Source organism: Polypterus senegalus, chromosome 10, assembly GCF_016835505.1.
Source record: "Polypterus senegalus isolate Bchr_013 chromosome 10, ASM1683550v1, whole genome shotgun sequence".
In the NCBI taxonomy this organism is placed as follows: domain Eukaryota; kingdom Metazoa; phylum Chordata; class Cladistia; order Polypteriformes; family Polypteridae; genus Polypterus; species Polypterus senegalus.
Genome location: NC_053163.1, coordinates 46,169,528 through 46,175,527, shown reverse-complemented (window position 1 = coordinate 46,175,527; position 6,000 = coordinate 46,169,528).

Sequence of the window (6,000 nt, the reverse complement as noted above, 5' to 3'; positions counted from 1 at the left end):
AAAGCCATGGAAAAGGAAAAAGAGTCGCTATATACGAAAATTGCAAGCTTCCTTCTAGCCTATCGAAACACAGCTCACTAAACCACAGGTCAGACTCCAACCATGCTTTTCCTGGGAAGAAGCTTGACATCACACTTAGATCTGCTGAAACCTGATTTGCGTAAACATGTGCAAAAGAAGCAGTGCTTCCAAGACCAAAAGCAACAAAAACTTAGAATATTTGAGGTTGGACATAAAGTGCTTGCTAGAGACTACCGAAACTCAAATCAGAAATGGCAACCTAGTAAGATTGTGTCAAAGACTGGTCCACTGCCATAAACAGTGCAGGTGGGGCATGATACAGTCTGGCGCAGACATATCGACCAGCTTTTAGATGCACAAGTTCAGGAAGACACATCACAAGACAAGGCTGATCATTCCTCAGGACTCAAATGAGTTTACCTTCTTGACACCTGATTCATTACTTGCTGCTGGTGAATCTTAGCCTCAAGAATCTGCTGACTCAACCTCATCTCAAATGTCTGCTCCACCTACACAAGAAAGACACTATCCTGAGAGGGTTCGTAAACCTCCTGAAAGGTTGAACTTGTAGTCGTTATTAATGTACAAAGTACTTAAGAGTCTGTTAGCTTAGGTAAACTGGATTTCACCGTATATAAATGGTGCACTTTTATATAGTATGCTTTAGCTGTCTTTATGTTCATGTTTTGTATCCATGCCAAGTGTTTTGTAAATATTATAATAATAATAAAAAAAATACTGTTACAAATCCAAGCTGGGTGGGAGGAAATGTTATGTATATATAAGAATTTAAGACTAAATATAAGGTCTATTTAATGTTAAATATATTTGCATTGAATGTGTGATGTGCCTGCACCTTGGTATTAAGGCGCACGTTACTGCTGGAACTTGTTACACACATAAAATGATGGAAGTTTGATAATTGCTGCATTCGTGTCTGTCTATATTAATATATTTGTATACTGTTGGTTTAAGTGTAAAAACACAACACATGTTGGTTCAGGTTTCCTGAGAGATAAACAAATTTTCAGATCAAGTCTGTTTTCTATAAATCCTAAGTTTTGATTAAAAAGAGGAAGCTACACCTTTTTTGCACAAGCACCATTTATAAATAAGGCTCCAGATTACTAACTTTACAGTGTGTTTCCTGTCTTCATTGATTATAAGTCCTGCCTAGTCTTGGTTTTGCAGACACCACCTTACTTTGTCTAGCCACTGTAGGTGGGTGTAATGTCACAGTATTTTATTGATGAGGAGTTCAACAGACATTTAGAGGTCCAGCAGCCCACTAATCCAATTCTGGATGGTTTTCACCATCATTGTTTTTTATTTTACTATCTGCATTAGACAGGTTTTGGGGTGGTATGCAGTGATAAACACTTTCACCACACACACCATCTACCACACAACTGATCCAAGAACTTGCATATAAACTTAGGACCTCGGTCAAAAACCAGGTAGTGTACTTTTGAAGTGTGTGAGGCTACAGACTGCCCTAGTTGAGCCAGTATCAGGTCTCCTCATAGTTTGGTTGTCTGGAAATGCAGCTCAAAGTACATGATGAATGATACCATAGGCTAACTATGAAGAGAAGGTTTATGAGGATTTGAACCCACTGAGAAATAAACAGGTACAATCAGGGCAGTCCAGGATGTCCAGAGTTGGTCAAGTGGGACAGATTAATTTTTTTCTACTCTCTGTCGCCACATGCAAGAATGTAGGGCTTGACATAGGGCAAAACGTTTACCGGCATATGGACTGCTAATGTAAGTTGCTACAGAGATACAGATTTTTATTACCTTTTAAATTTGGAAGATAAATAGGCCAGTACAGCAGTCTGGAGGACTATTGAGCACAGTAAATTAGGGGGGTGCATAAAGCCTTGCAGGGAGGTCTTTTTCACCAGAATAAACCATGCATTAGTGCACAAACTTTGGAATTTGTCTCCTTCCTTTTACGCAGATAATACAAAAAATGCATTTCTTTTTTTAATTATAGAGAGTGCCAGTAGAATATAGTGTATAGTCAAATTCAAAATTAGAAGTTTTTTCTAGCTATGTGTAGGTAGGTTAAACAAAAAATTGCCAAATGCACATTTATAGAGTTTAATAAGCTATCACAGTAAAAAAAATTGGAAGCCTTTTGAAATGAGAGCAAGAAGAAATTACCCATCAGGTGGATGATATACTCTTTCGTAGAGTGTTATATTGTTAATACAAGTTACACAAGACAAGAATGGATAGATTATGAGCAAAATGTTAATAAAAATACCAGACATCGCTGGAAACTTTTGTGAGTCATGCGCTTTTTGGGGCATCGAGGATACGCAGCATCTTATTTTAAAACTTGAAATAAAATCAAAGGTTAAAATGCTACTATACCCAAGTGGTTAACAAGCCATTATAGGTTAGGGCAAGCAATTGGATGTCATTTTGATCTTTCTTTAAATTTGTGTTTACTTTTTTTATAAGGATGCTTTCCTAAACATATGCAGAGAATAAGATGTGTGCATATTGGAAATTGCTTTGTACATACTGTATATAAGTGGCAGCATATCTCACAAAATGGTAAAATGAATGCAAGCATAGATTGCTTTTGTGGACCTTTGAAGCAGATTATGAATGTAAGGTAAGTTTCAGAAATATCAATGACTTATAGCTGAAATGGATCAATGGGTGTTTACAGATTTACATTGTACTGTGTAAGTGAGAAAGTGACAGAGATCATTTTCCTGGTTTTCTTTTTCCTTATATATAATTGCTGGTTAGCTACTGCTTAAGCGTTTTACTTGAAGTTTTGCTGGTATGTGAAAAGATGTTAAATTGTAGGACTGCACTTTATTAATGAAAAGCAGTTTTTTCTTTTATGTCACAGAACAAGCAACTGCCATTTAATATGCAGAAAGATTTAGTTAATAGAACAGCAAATGTGTGTTATCTTATATTTGATAAAGAAATATGATAGTTTAATATGGGTTTCATTGAAACTGCAATGTGCCACATGATTGATTTGGTAACTTCGTGTTAATCTGTATTTGTTTAAGGATGCTCATACAGCTTGACGGATGGGAGATGAAGGGTTTCACAACAGTCATTGAACTTTTTTCCAATGTTATTCTATGTTTTTTGTTAAGGAAATGGGGGTAAGCTCAATTTTACTCTAGCAACCTCTTGGCTGTTTCAGTGGGGGTTGTAGCCATGACATACTGCATCATACAATTTTTCTTTTACATTTAAAATGCAATCAAAGTCAGAATTACAATACAGCAATTCTTGTGTAAGATAGCAATGAGCAACATAGTCGCCAGCGTAAAAATTAGCACCAACAGCAATTCAGATTGTAGAGTATGTTATGAATTGGCAAAAATAGATCAGAGATAGGTTGCTTTACACTCAATACATATCTCTCCCATATCATAATAAATTTTATTGAAGTATAATTGTTTCATCTAGAAAGTCTACTGTACAACACACCCAATTCTAGATGTCTACAAACGACAGAGATTCAGCTATAAACTGGATACTATGTGCTGATATCCTGTCCATTTAACATCAAGGAAGGGTGTGAAGAAAATGTATACCCTTTCAAGAGTCCCACTCTTTCTTTAAAAATTTAATGACAAATGGAATAAGCATGAATGCCGTCATTTTTCAAATACATGTTACACAAAACAGCTCTCCAGGCCTTATATACAAAATAGCTCCAACGAGATTTGTAGTAAGATGGCCAACTGTCCCTGTGCTTGTAATATATACACTACAGTACATGGCCAAACATTTGTGGACACCTGACTGTCACACCAATATGAGCTTGCTGGACATCCCATTCTAATGGGCAGTAATATGCAGTTGACCACCCCTTTACCTGTTATAACGGTAAAACATCCGGGAAGGCATTCCACATGATTTTAGAGTGCATGTGGGAACTGTGCCCATTCAATCAAAAGAGCACTTTTTAAGTCAGGTTCTATTGGACAAGAAGACATGACTTGTAAGTGTTCAGTTGGGTTAAGGTCAGGGCACTATGCAAGCTACTCACATTCAATTACTCCAGACTCATGAAATAATGTCTTTATGGACTTGGCTTTGTGCATAGGGGGTCAGTCATGCTGGTACAGAAAGGGTCCAATTGTCTAAAATGTCTTTGTATGTTTTATCATCATCAGAACCTTTTCTTGGAACCAAGGGACCTAGCCTAAAACCTAAAAAACAGCCCCGGACCATTATTCCTCCTCAATAAAACTTTACAGTAGGCCCTATACAGTTGTAAAGTAGCATTCTACTGGCATTCACTAAACTCAGATTCATACATCCGACTGCCAGACAGTAAAGTGTGATTTCTTCACTTGAGAAAACATGTTTCCACTGCTTCAAAGTCCAATGGCAACATACTTTGTTGCCTGGCATCGTACATACTCATCTAAGGCTTGTGTGCAGCCCCTCGACATGGAAACCCATTTTCATGAAGCTCCTGATGCACAGTTCTTATGCTAATGTTGGATCCGGAGGCACCTTGCTATATTTTTCAGCCCCCTTTGTGAGTTTGCATGGTTTACCACTTTGTGGCCGAAATGTTATTGCTCTTGGTACAATAATAACACTTCATAATAATGGCACTTGAAGTCGACTGGGGCAGATCTAACAGAGCAGAAATTTCATGTACTGAGTTGCAATAACGGTGGCATCCTATAGCAGTGCTGTGTTTGAAGTCACTGAGATCTCTCAACTCATTCTACTGCCATGAAGAATGCATGGCCATGTGTTTGATTTTATGAACCTAATGACAATGGGTGTGGTTGAAACACCTGCCTTTTTATCCCTTTTGTTTGCTGTTGTCATGGTAGAACAAGTTAGGAAATCAATGGTCTGAAGATAGGGTGCTATAACATAAACAACTTTAGGTGTGCATGATGACATACTGTAGTCCTGCTGGAAAAAAGTAAACACAACCTTCAAAAAGTGATACACAGCATAGTGCAAGAAATGCAAGACAATGGAAGAGGGATAATCACAAAAGAGATAACAAGAACAGGGTGGCTAAAGAAGTATTTTGCAAAAGAGCCAATTAAAGAAAATCTAAATGTGGAACTTAAGAAATGACTGCTACAATGTTACTTATTCTCAGCCTTCTGATGATGTGAGTGAAGCTTAGGTGCTTGATAAAAAATATGTCAACAGGATACAGTCTTGGTCAAAGGCCATTTGGAGTCCAGGCAGGATTGTCATTCATCGCTCATCGTGGTCCAAAGCAGGTAGTCAATATTATTTAACTTTGACAACCTCATTGTCTGGAGCACATGCCCTAGAACCTTCATAACGGTGGCCAGCAGATAATATCACTCACTCAGTATCATCAGAGTACAACGTCGGGATGTGGGTTGGGTCCCCCTTGGTGTCTGGAACACACACTCCTTAAGTTTCATAAATAGTGCCCACAGATGATGGTGCCCTAGGCAACTGCCGATGTCACCTAATGAACCAACCAGCTCTGACAGGATACAAGCTTTTGAGCAGTGGTGCTATAGACAAATCCTCAGGATCATGCAGAGATTCTAAACAGAGCAGGCACCAAATGCAAATCTGCTCAAATATGCAGTATAGTAACAAGAAAAATGTCTGTTTCAGGCCAGGTCAAGAGAATGTGAGGAGAATACTAATTTGAGGGATGAACTAATGAAGAAAGGGGATGGAGAAGTTTGTTTGCAGATATGGCAAAACAACTATGATATGGGTAACTGAGGCATCCAAAGACTGGCAGAGCACTTACAGAAATGTAAAATCATGATGTCCAACTATCTGAAAGAGGATGACATGATGATAATGATAATGGTGATAATGATGAAATGCATTATTTGCTCAAGCTCAACTTGTATAATACAAAATATACTGGAATGCATTAGTCAAAAAGTTAAATCTGAAACATTTAATGATGTTCAAGAACTATGCAGAACTATGTCTTTACTGGAAGCATATATTGTAA